Source organism: Lycorma delicatula, chromosome 4 (genome assembly GCF_047948215.1).
Source record: "Lycorma delicatula isolate Av1 chromosome 4, ASM4794821v1, whole genome shotgun sequence".
Lineage (NCBI taxonomy): Eukaryota > Metazoa > Arthropoda > Insecta > Hemiptera > Fulgoridae > Lycorma > Lycorma delicatula.
The window spans coordinates 49,997,299-50,009,807 of NC_134458.1; the positions used below are offsets into that span (position 1 = coordinate 49,997,299).

The 12,509-nt window shown below is 26.0% G+C and overlaps 1 protein-coding gene and 1 long non-coding RNA gene across 3 annotated transcripts in view; one reads left to right on the forward strand and one right to left on the reverse strand.

The window, feature by feature from the left end:
- Positions 1-4,392, reverse strand: part of LOC142323377 (uncharacterized) — a 40,344-nt gene extending 35,952 nt beyond the window's left edge. For both annotated transcript variants that reach the window (XR_012756094.1, XR_012756095.1), the window contains exons 1-2: positions 4,231-4,392; positions 1,775-1,914 (exon numbers count right to left, since the gene is read on the reverse strand). This is a non-coding gene — a long non-coding RNA (uncharacterized LOC142323377). The remainder of the gene's footprint in view (positions 1-1,774; positions 1,915-4,230) is intronic.
- Prestin (solute carrier family 26 member prestin) overlaps positions 66-12,509 on the forward strand; it is a 168,945-nt gene continuing 156,501 nt past the window's right edge. The window contains exon 1 of the mRNA XM_075362923.1: positions 66-278. The gene's annotated coding sequence lies outside the window, so the exon portion shown is untranslated. The remainder of the gene's footprint in view (positions 279-12,509) is intronic.

The window sequence follows — 12,509 nt, forward strand, 5'->3', positions numbered from 1 at the left end:
GACACACTCGTAAACGTATTCACATATACACAAATATTCATGTTTAGTTCCTCAGTAGTTGAAGCTCAGCTTCGGCCTAAGTAAGATTATTTATGAAGAATGTCGGTACGATTACTGAACAGACGCATTTATTGCACACTTCATTGAACTTAGTAGCGTGTTCTACAGAATAAACATAAGTTAACTGCAATAATTACCTCCAGTTGCTTAAAATTTTTATACTTATAAAAGAAGACGGCTTGAAATCTTCGTGCCAGTAACATAAAAAAGCGATTAGGGTATGTGATTTTAATAAATGTTATATTTTTGTTGTTATTTATCTGCTGTTTCAAGAAAAAAAATGTATAATTTTTTTTTTTTAATGTGTGCGTATTACATTTTAAAACGTAAATATAAATATTGTAAAACTACTACCAGGAATTATGTTTGTAAATTTACAATTCTTACGGCTTTTTATTATAACTAAGTCGACCCTTCAATTTAAGTTTCAAATGCATTTTATATAATTTTAATATTTAAAATTAAAATAAACTATAAACTAAAAATTAAAATCAAAAATTATGATTAAAGCGGTCCTTTATTTTATATATATAGAATGAAAGGAATAATAAACTGTTTAAAATATTGCGATTTATTTTTCATGTAACCGAGGTATACAATATTTTATTAATATATAAATAATTTATTATTATGTTGATTTGTTTAGTTATAGCAAATTCTGTTAAAAAATATGATAATGGAATCAGTAAATTCATTTTTAACATTTAATTTAGTTCTAAAGCAGTTTTTGTGATATTAAATTAAAAAATTTTACTTTTTAGTACAATACAAAAATATGTTTGTTTCATGTACAGAAAAATGTAATATGCAATATAGATACAATTCCAAAAAGAAAACGCGAATTAAAATTGAAAATAAATTTACGTAGGCAAAATAAAATTATGTAGGCCATATTGTAATCAACACCTCTTCCGTTTTACACACGATTCATATTTTTTTGTTTAGTATACACTATCAAAAATAATAATTTTAAGTTAAAATAACTATGTTTTTTTAAGAATTATTTATTTTTTTTAAACAAGACAAAAACATAAAATCAAATTCCTCGACTTAAACGTTTAAATATAGTTTTAAATTTCTACGATATATTTTTGTTATAATGAAAATATTTTTATTATCTAATTACTTAGTTTTATTTTTGTTTGATATTACACTGGTATTTATTTGTATTAGCTAAATTAAATTTTTTTTACAAAATTTTTCTGTTATTTATATTTAAATATTTCATTATTTTCATTCCATAAGTTAGTTGGCAACGAATCAGCTGTTTTATATTGTATTATTATCTACGTGTGTGAAACTTGCTAGTATTGTAGCTGATATTTTATGTCTGTGGTTATAATAGATTAATTTTTAAAACGCGTTTTTCTCACTCTGGATTTTACCGAATTTGTGTATTTTTTTTATTATTATTTTTTTTTTTTTTGTAGTTATGTAGTCTAGTTTTAAGAATACATTTTTTTTAAACTTAAACATTTTTTTTTATAGTGAGAATAGCTTTTTTAATAAATTTTTCAAATTTCATTAAATAAAACTTAATGTCAAAAATGAATTTAAAACAGACTTATATAAAATTAGATTTCCACTAAATTAAAAATTGTTTAATTAAAATTTACGGGAGCTTAAATGCTAATTTAAATTGAAACGTATAGAAAATTAAACAAAACTTCTTAAAAATAACTTAATAATAATCTTTAAAAAAAAAAATACAAACCTTATAATTAGATTAGAGGGATTTACACATCTCAGAATTATTTCAGAACCTCGAATTTCGTTTTCGATGATGTTTTATATTGTTATCATTATGTGCTGTTGTCAACAGCGGCCCAAAAAATCAAACCTCCACATTAGCACCTAAGTACGTATTTGATTACAGTATAGATTATAATCCTCGTAAAAATTTTGAAACTTATATAATAAAACATTAATTAGGCATCTGTTAGTACGAGGAGTGACTTTTAATCACTAAAAATTAAAATTTCCTGAAAATCGTAAATTTTCGAAAACATAAGTAGTTTAAGTTAATCTGAAGACTCTCATCTTACTCTCTCTCTTTCTCTCTCCCTCACTCTCTCTCTCTCTCTCTGTGTGTGTGTATATATATATATATATATATATATATATATATATATATATATATATATATGTATGTGTGTGTGTGTGTGTGTGTGTTTCTAGGTGCCCGTACGCGTGAAATCAATATTTTTTTTTTAATTAATTGTAAAAATAGTATCTCAATATAAAGTATTTATAGGATTTAAAACTTTTAATTGAAAAAACGCTAATTTTTTTAATAATTTTTTGTTTTGTAAGTTATTTACAAATGCTAAAAGTAAGGTATAAATTTAGTTTATGAGTATTCCAAACAACAAAAATAGGTAAAATTTAATAAATAAACAATTTTTAAATTCAGAAAAATAAAGAATAATTATTTTTCATTAATATAATAAATATATATGTGTGTGTGTGGGGGGGGGGGAGTATGTGTGTGTTTTTTTTTAGAAATTGAACATTTTTAAAAACTTTACCAACTGATTAGCTTTCGAAAAAGGCAGCCGATTTTCCTATTTTTAGGCATTTCAGTTTTCAGTATTTTATTTATTCACTCTTGTGGTCAATTTAAAATAATAATAATAGTAAATAATATACGATAACTGGAATCTCGGCTGAGTACTTAATGGAGAAACTGAGTATGTGTGTACGTGTGTGTTTAAGTAATATTTTTGAATGAGTTTGCTCATTTTTTAATTTAATTAATTGTTTTAGTAAGATTTTAATACTGAATAATGTCTCTTCGGCCAAATTTTTTAAATTAGTAGTCAATTAATGTCAAATGCCTTAAATTAAAAAAAAATAAGTTTTTTCGGTAATTTTTCCAATATTGCCTTCAGATATTAATAATTTGTAAAAAATTAAATATTCTATGTAATAGTAAATAATTTACCGTTTTATCGGTATTGTAGAACTGTTTTGTTTTTTTTTTAATAATTTTTATTAAAAAGTTTTGAAAAATTGTTCCTTCCTATCGTGCGAAGTAGTAAGCTTAAATCAATAAACAATACCTGATCCTCAAATGCCGATTCTAAAAGTATTATCAGACAAAAAAAAAATGATTAAATTAGGTAGATAATTTTTCAAGTTATTTTTTCTCTTCAGTTACGTAATCAATTTTAACTAAACAACAAATTTATTTATTTTTTATTATTTTTTTTAATTTACATAACGATAATCGCTTTTTAGATATTATATAGAAACGTAGTTGTTCTCCACACACACACATATTAAAATTTATTTCAGAAATAGAGAAAAGTACTTTATAAGGTAACTCATAACGGTTGACACACTTTAGTTTTGGTGATTTCAAGTTTTCTTATCATAAATTATGGTTTTAGCATATTTTCGTATTAGGCTTAGGTGCTTAGTATAATTTACAATGAAATTTTTTTTTAATCTGGTAATTTAATTTTTATAAAGAAGATATTATTTATATTACTAGAATATAAGACTAACAAATAATATTTTAAAAGCAGGTTTTACGGAAAGTTAATTTATTGGTGGTAATTAAATTAAATTATCTCATAAAAGTATGACAGACTTTCTTCTTATACACAAAAAAAAAAATCGGTTGTAATAGGATAATATTACTAAGAATTTTAATGCTCAAACTCTACAAATATTTTTTGAAAACCGAAAATTGTAAATAGAAATGTTATAGAGATTTTAAAATATTTATTTTTTGGTAAATATTTGATATATGTTTATGCATATATTTTAATGAGAAAAATAAGATACATGCAGTTAATTGGAAAAAAAACTTGAATCATGCCAAAAATATAACTGGAGGATTATTTTATATTTGCAACAAAAGAAGGAGTGGATCCCAGAAGTGTGTTTCACTTCTGACCGTCATTCGTCATATATATGAATTGACGAATGACGGTCAGAAGTGGTAATTTTTCTATATAATTTTTATAATTATAATTTTAATTATAAATTATAACTATAATTTTTATATATATATATATATATATATAAAAAAGAATAATTTAATTATAAAGTAACAGACCCTTATATATATGTGTGTGTGTTATTTTTAAAAAACTAGAGTCCCTAAAACATTACGTTCGTAGAAATTGAAACATAAGATTTTCTAGACAACCTTGTACATACCTTTAAAAATTGTTTTTAAATAATGTATAAGTATATATTCGCGCACATGGGCGGCCCCCCACACACACACGCGCGCACGCACACACATACACACACACTATAACATTTGTTATATAAAATCTTAAGGGAATTTACTCCTCTTCATGGATTCTGTATGCAGCGTTCAAGTTTTCCATTAAAAAACGTTGAAAACAACTACAATATTTTTTTAATAAAAAATAATTTCACTAACAGCTGGATGAAGAACGCAATAGATTTTTCATATTCAGAGAAAATAAAGGCAAGAATAAACATATTGGATCGACGTGAAGTCGTCGAGTGTAAATACAAATACCGTTTTTGAAAACATTTGATTAAATATCTGTTGTTGCGAAATGAACAATTACTTTATTTGCTGTTTAAAACACATCATTACTTATGCTGTAATATTCTAATAATTTTTCAAAATAATGAAATAATTACCAAACGTATTTGCTATAATAATAAACACCAGATCTAGTCTCTATTTAATTTTATTGTGAAAAAAAATTCTACTCCAACATTTTCCACTTAAATTTATATCTGACAAATATTTCGGTACTGTTATAAATTTTTAACCGACTTCAAAACAAGTAGGGAGTTTTAAAATTCAACCTGTTTTATTTTTTCGATGATTTTTTTTTTATTGTTGTACAGGAAGTTCTTCGGTGAGCCCCTAATAAGTTTCTTGTAGGTTATTTTACATGGCAACATACCACATAAAAATTCAAATCTCGGACGATGATAGCGCCAGAGTTAAATTTTTTATAAAATGTTTAAATTTTCTCAATCTTTAATAACTGACGTTAATGTATTCATATTTTTGATTAACCAAATACTGATTAATCAAAAAATACGAGTAACATTTTAGTAACAAAATAAAAAAAAATATTACACTTTTTAGAACATTAAGAAAATAATAACAGAAATCTATCATTGAAAATTCTTTATAACGTGATTAAAAACTAATAAAACATTACAAATTATTTCACCAAGCCCACCGGGTTGGTGTAGTGGTGAACGCGTCTTCGCAAATCAGCTAATTTCGAAGTCGAGATTTCCAACGTTGAAATCCTAGTAAAGGCAGTTACTTTTATACGGATTTGAATACTAGATCGTGGATACCGGTGTTCTTTGGTGGTTGGGTTTCAATTAACCACACATCTCAGGAATGGTTGAACTGAGACTGTACAAGACTACACTTCACTTATATATATCATCCTCATTCATCTTCTGGAGGCTAAACAGGGAAAAAAATTATTTCACCAAAATAAAACAATGACGAAAAATGCCTTACATTATTTTTGGCGATAATGTTTGTCGTCTTGAAGATGAAAAAAGCTTTTTGAGACTGAAAATTACGTGGTTTATGTAAAAAATTACTCGGAACGATTTTTTTTTCTTCATACAGATAGAATCTTTTTTAACCTATTTTAAATAATATATTTGATTACAAATAAAAAATGATTTTTTAAAAAAGCTTTTATTTAACTAATATTAATATTAACATTAATAAAAAAAAGGAAACAAATTAGAAAAACCCTCTAAAAAGGTAAAAATAAGAATTAAATCAAATTGAGAATTTTAAACAAAAAAATATAATTTTATATAATTTTTACGTGTACCAAATTTCATTGATTTTCATACGATAGATCAAAAGATATAGCAGTTGCAAGGTTTGATTATTCCTAAAGCGAGTTAAATAAAAGCTTTTAAAAATAAAACTAAGGAAATTTATACGTAATAAGAAAATAAAAAATAAAATCAACTTTAAATAGATGCAATAAAAATTTAAAAAAAGTAATAGGTGTTCAAAATATTTTTAAAGTTTTGTTTTGTGAAAGTTACTTTGGCGTTGAGTTCAAAAGCTGAAATTAAAAAAAGGTTAAAAACTATATTTTTTAAGATATTCTATTATTTGAAATGATTTTACATTGATCTCCTTTTCTCAGTGAGTTCATAATTTTTTTCTTATTTTTTAATTATCATAATTCTGTATTAGAGACATTCTCTATTCGTTAGAAAATGTCTATTACTAAATCGTATGGAGTTAATAATTATATAATTATTCTGTATAAATTGTATAAAACGATCTGAAAACAAAAATGCAGTACATTAAAAAAAAATAATAAATATTATTTTTAAATAGCCTACCTTTAGTCTTGAATCAGCAGTTAAAAATATAGGTATTCTAAGAATAATTAAGGTTGCCTTTTAGATTATATTCCTTAGTTTTAGTAGACTTTCGCACAGATGTATGAGTTTCAGAGCTTCATGTTTCATCGTAAAATATCTATAAAAAGTAATTACTGCAAGTAACATCGACTGAACAGATTAGCAAGGTATGATTTAAATCATCTTGTTCACCCTGACGTTTATCGTTCTGTGTGTGTAAAAATCATGGCTGAAGTTTGTCGGACGTTTATAAAGGTCACAACCGGCCAACTTATATCATTTCTGCTATATATACCGTGGTGATTCAAAAAGGACTTCACAAATTTATAAGCATATAAAAATTTATTTAGATAACTTGCAGATTCGGTTGAGATCTCATTTCATAGAAAATTACATCAAGTTTGTCACTCAATAATCACTTTCATTCGATATGGCTTCCATTTTTAATGCGAATTCATCCATCTGAAGTCGATTTCATTTCAGATTGTAGCCAGCAAGTTGGACATTACCACTGCAACTGCGACGTTAATTCGAAGTCTTAGCTCAACAAAATCAGCAGACAAAGATGGTACATAAACCCGATCTTTAATGAAATCCCACAAGAAAGAATCTAGCGGGGTCAAATACGGGGAGCGAGGTGGCTGTGCAATTGACCTTCACGACCGATCCACCGATCTGGAAATCGAGTATCAAGAAAATCTCGGACTTCTAGGCAATAGTGCGGTGGCGCCCCATCTTGCTGATAGTAATGGCGTCCATTAACGTCTAACTGAGGAATTAGAAGATTTTAAAGCATGTCCAGATAAACGAAGTCATTTACAGTTTGCCTCCTGGAAGAAGAAAGGTCCGTACAGTCTTTGTTTGCTTATTGCACAAACTGATGACCCAATGACTTTGCTTAGAGAACTTTATAAGTGATGACCTGACTTGCACAGAAGAAATAAAAACAAGAATATCAAGAAGTAAGTAGGCATTTAACAAGAAGGGAAGGCTGTTGTGTGAAGTTAAACTTAGCGTTAAGGAAGAGATTAATGAAATATTTCATTTGGACTGTATAAATCCGTGTAGAGACAAAAAACTGTAAGCGCATTACACAGTTTTTATAATCGATTCATGGTTGAAAAATGCAGTAGGGTATAAATATATTTATATATATATATATATATCATGTAATTAATCGCTGAATCATTATTTAAAGTGTTTTAAAGAATCTAATATATTTTATCTTCATTCAGTGATGTAATGTATTCGTTATAATTAATAACGTTATTTTTTTCTCTAGTTTTTAACATCATGTACCAATTATACAACGTGCTAGATTTTGAAACTGTTTAAAATTATTTGCTTTTTTTTCGGAAGGAAAACTGACGATATCTATTACGTAAACATACAAAAACTGATATTTATTTGTAACCTTCATTAAAACTAGATAAGATTACGTTGATAAAACTTAATTCGTAGTGTTTATCGGTGACTAATAAATATGAATAATTTATATGAACATCAGTTCTGTCTCCCTAGAAGAAAAATATTAAATATACATGAAGATATCTGTAAAAAAAATTAAAGTTATCTTTTGTCAAAATTAATTTTTTTATTAATAATTGTTAAATTTTTACTTAAAATTTATACAACAATTTTTTTGTTCTTGTATGTCGATGTTGCTTTTGAGTACAGTGAGATCGGTTGATATAAAATACACGCGAACAGCAAAATTAGGTAATAGTTAACGGATACTCTACAGATTTCAAAACTTAGAGAAAGAAAAGAAAATTACCTATAATTTCTTTCTCACGTAAACTTAAACCGAACATATTTTATCGTGCTACTGTCACGACATCCCTTAATGAAATGGTGATGTAATGTTTTACTAAATCACTGAGTTTGTTATGATATCTGTATTTTGACATAATTTTTTAGCGGGCGTCTATCCTTTTCCTAGTAACTATTAAATCTTTTTTTTTCTTTTTTTTGGCATCTTCCAGAATACAAACTTCTTCATCTCTATTTGTCTTCATAACTTACCATTTGCTTCTTCGTGCCAAAGCAAGTCATCTCCCGAATCATCCCATTTAGTGAAAATAAATACGGTTTGAATACTTTAGAAGAAGAAAAACTCTAGATTAGTACTAATCTAGAGTTTTTATTTTTCTCATATTAAATTTAAAATAAAAAAACCGTTTATAAAAAACCTAAAACTGAACGACCACTTTGAATGTTAAGTAATCATTGTTAATAAACGCTGAAGAAGTAGTATACAAAAAAGAAGAAAGAGAAACTAGACGCTTAACGAAAAAAAAAAGAAAAATTGTAATAATAAAATAGAAATAAAAATAATCATTGAATAAATAAACAATATTTATAGTAGGTTATAATAATAATTGTATAGTTGCAATTTTTTTCTACTTTTTTTATTAGGTGTGTAGTTTTTCATTTTTTCTTTATACACTATTTCTTTAGTATCAATCGATGATTATTGTTTAACGGTCAAAATGGCCATCCAGTTTTAGATTTCAAATAAAATTTTTCTTAAATGGTTTTTAAGTGTTTTATAATTTCAAATTTATTTCAATCATAATTTATAGGATATCTCTTTCTTTATATTTTTTCGTAGTTAAAAAGTTATAATCTAGAGAACATTATTAATGTTTTTTTTTTTACTTCGTAAATAGTTGTTAAACGCATCGTGTAATATTGTTTTTAAAAAATACAATACTACTGTATAATTATTAAATCTATTTTTAATAGGTCGCGTCAGCCTAAAGATTTGGTCTACACTGCGTTTTACCAGTTAACGACCATAACGCTAATCTACCCTAAAATAACATTCTCTATAACCGCCCTCATTCTTTCGTCTATAATTCCTTGTGTTAATTTCACTTAAGGTATAGTCTTTCTTTTTAATATAACAAAAAGAATTTTCCGTTTACTTAAAATAAATATTAAATAAAATAGAGCAATTACGAGATATTTAATTAAATTTTGCAAGGATACTTCACGGATAAAAAAGGTTCTTCCCTATATTTGTCGAGAAGGTTCAAGGAAAACCGTGGGAAAATCTTGATATCAAAGCGGCATCACAATAAAAAAAGAACGTTAAATGTAAAAGAGAAATGGTTACAATTTATCAACAATTATTTACCTAAATTCTCCTTTCTTCTCTATTCATAGCCAAACTTTTGAGTATCAGTAGTTTCCATTTCCTTTTAGATCGCCTATAATATTTATTTCTTTTCGGGCTCCCTTTTTTGTTTCTTCTACTGACCCGTCTAGTAATGCTTTAATCGACCTTCTCTTCTCGTTAAATGTCATAGCCGCTTAGATTTTCTATTCTGGATTATTCTCGTTAAGTTACTATTTTCGTTAATTCTCCTCATTGCATCGTCATTTTTCAATCGGTCTCTGTTCATTTAATATTTTCGAATCTCCTTCAGGAATTACAAATGCCTTCATCTTTTCTTTTCCTTATTTATCATCTGGTTCACGTTATTGAAAAAGAAAGAAAATTTACATGAAATAATCTTATTTAAATACATAAAAGTAATTAAATTTTAGGAATTCGTTGTAAAATAAAATAACTATTACATTGAAGGCGTTGTTAATTTAAAGTATCTATTTGCTAATAGATATAAAACGAAAATTCAGAGTTTTTTTTTTAATTAGTATTAAAAACTTGTCAATATATTTTTTAATAATACCTTGTTTTAAATAAGTTTTTAAGTTTTTTCAAAGAAAATGTTTCAATGTAATATTTATGGAATTTATTAAAATTAATAACGGAAGCATATTAAGATGCTTATGTTTAGGCATCTTTGATTTAATAAGGCCGAATTCCTATATTATGAAATGTTATAGATCTGTTATCAGGTGGATGGAAATGAGTATTATTTTTTTTTTTTAAATAAATAAACTAATATTTAACTTTCAAAAAATAGTTTTATGAATATAAATACCTCAAGATGTTAGTATTTTAATTAATTAGTTCCAGTTTATTTCTGTATCGTAAAAAAATATTCTGAATGTTGAACGTACCGTAATATAATATATTACATTTCAGACCGGATTATCTCATAAAAACGTTATAAATGGTTAATAATGATGACAAATTATCGTTCTCTTAGATGCTTTAAAGCGATAATTTACTATATATCAATGAACTACCGTCAGTAATCAAAAAGTGTTTAGTAATACTTTATGTAGATGATATACGAGATACATTGACTCGTAACATTGACGCAAACCATTGCTAATATAAATACATTAGAGATAGGTACTTTTCTTGATATGCTAAGCTATTTCGTATTTCATTCAAAGTAATAGATTAGCTCAGTGGTTCCCGAACTTTTTCCAGTCGCGGCGCCATTTTTCAATTAACATTTTTCTATTGGGCCCTACCTTATGTAAAAGTATGACTATACGTAAGTAAGAGATAAAAATAAATAAAACTCGTGTATCTTCATTATTTTTTTACTTTATTAACATTAAATTAATAATTATAAATGTCTTGGTTCAATTAATTATGAAGCTTTTACAATCTTTCGCAGCGCCCCTGTGAAGTAACTCCCCGGGGCGCCGCAGCGCACAGTTTTGGAATCACTAGATTAGCTAAATTTTATAAGCTTAAGAAAAAAAGATATGTTTTCAGTGTTGTACTAAGTAATAATACTTTCTAATAGTCAACACTTGTAGACTTTATAAATGTAATGATTGAACATAACCTCTCTGGGAACGAGTGTGTATATTTTATTTGCAAAATATATTAATTCTGTAATTAATATAAATAAATATTTTTTTTTTTTATTCTGACCAGTTTATAAAATATATTGTTTAGGTCACGTTAGGAACGGTTAGAAAAAGAAACTACCTCACCATTTTCCTGGATGGATCAAGGGGAACCATGGTAAAATTCTTATCAGAGTGACAGCATAAAATCCACAGTTAATTATAAAATAAAAAATAGATGTTGAAATCCATGTTAATAATTTAAGTTATAAATATATGACGTAATAACATTCAAGTAAATACGTTTCAATGCTACGTACATAAAATAAGTCACAGTTGTAAAAGCGTTAATGAAAATTATTTGAGTGCATACTATGTGTACGTACAAGTTAAAAAGATATAAAGATAATTCATTTCTTTTTTTTTTTTAATTTATGAGTTTTTTAATTACTTAAAAATTCATCGACAAAGTAATATTGCTTCTGCAAATGGACATTTTTTAATTATATTTTTAATAAATTTCCTTGGAAGATCTTTTAAACGGTTCTGTAATTATATTTTTAATAAATTTCCTTGGAAGATCCTTTAAACGGTTCTGTAATTAAAAATTGCAACTTAAACATAATAATAAGGCTCTTTCTCGTAAACCAAAGTATTCTGTTGTTACAAGAAAACAGCTCTTTTGTACGTTTGATATTGTTATTTTTTAAGAATAAGTGACTATTCTTTGTAGGAAATATTACATGTTCATAAATATAAGCGCACAGATAAATTATTACATTTTTAATTTACTAAATATCAGTCTTGATGATTTACATTTATTAGTGAGAAAACTATGACCTGACGACTCATTTTTGTAAATTAAAAATTCGACTTTTTGAGGAAACTACAAGAGATAATATACTTCAGACAAAAATAAGATCAAATAATCAGTGATTATAATGATAAATTGATAGGAACATTATATCGTGAATGGAAAACATTTTTTGTTCGATGCTCAATAATGTTTTAGAGATATTATTCTAAACAAAACTTAAAAGAGTTTTTGGCTACAGGAAAATCTTTTAGCATTACGATCTTTAGTATAAATTCCTTTGTAATTTTTTAAATAATTCTGAAATATACAAAATTTACGCATATTACACAGACCTTTGCACAGAGCAAGATTTTAAAATTCTTTTTTAATTTATGCTTTTCTAATTTTAGCGGATTTCCAAAGAATTTGGAAATCGCTACTGTGCCCGGTCATGTTTATATACAGAGTATAGATTGGTTATACAGAAGTAACCTTTAACGTTGAAAAAAGTAAATAACTTACAGAAATTTTTGATACAAAACTGAATACAGTATATTTTCAAGTTTCA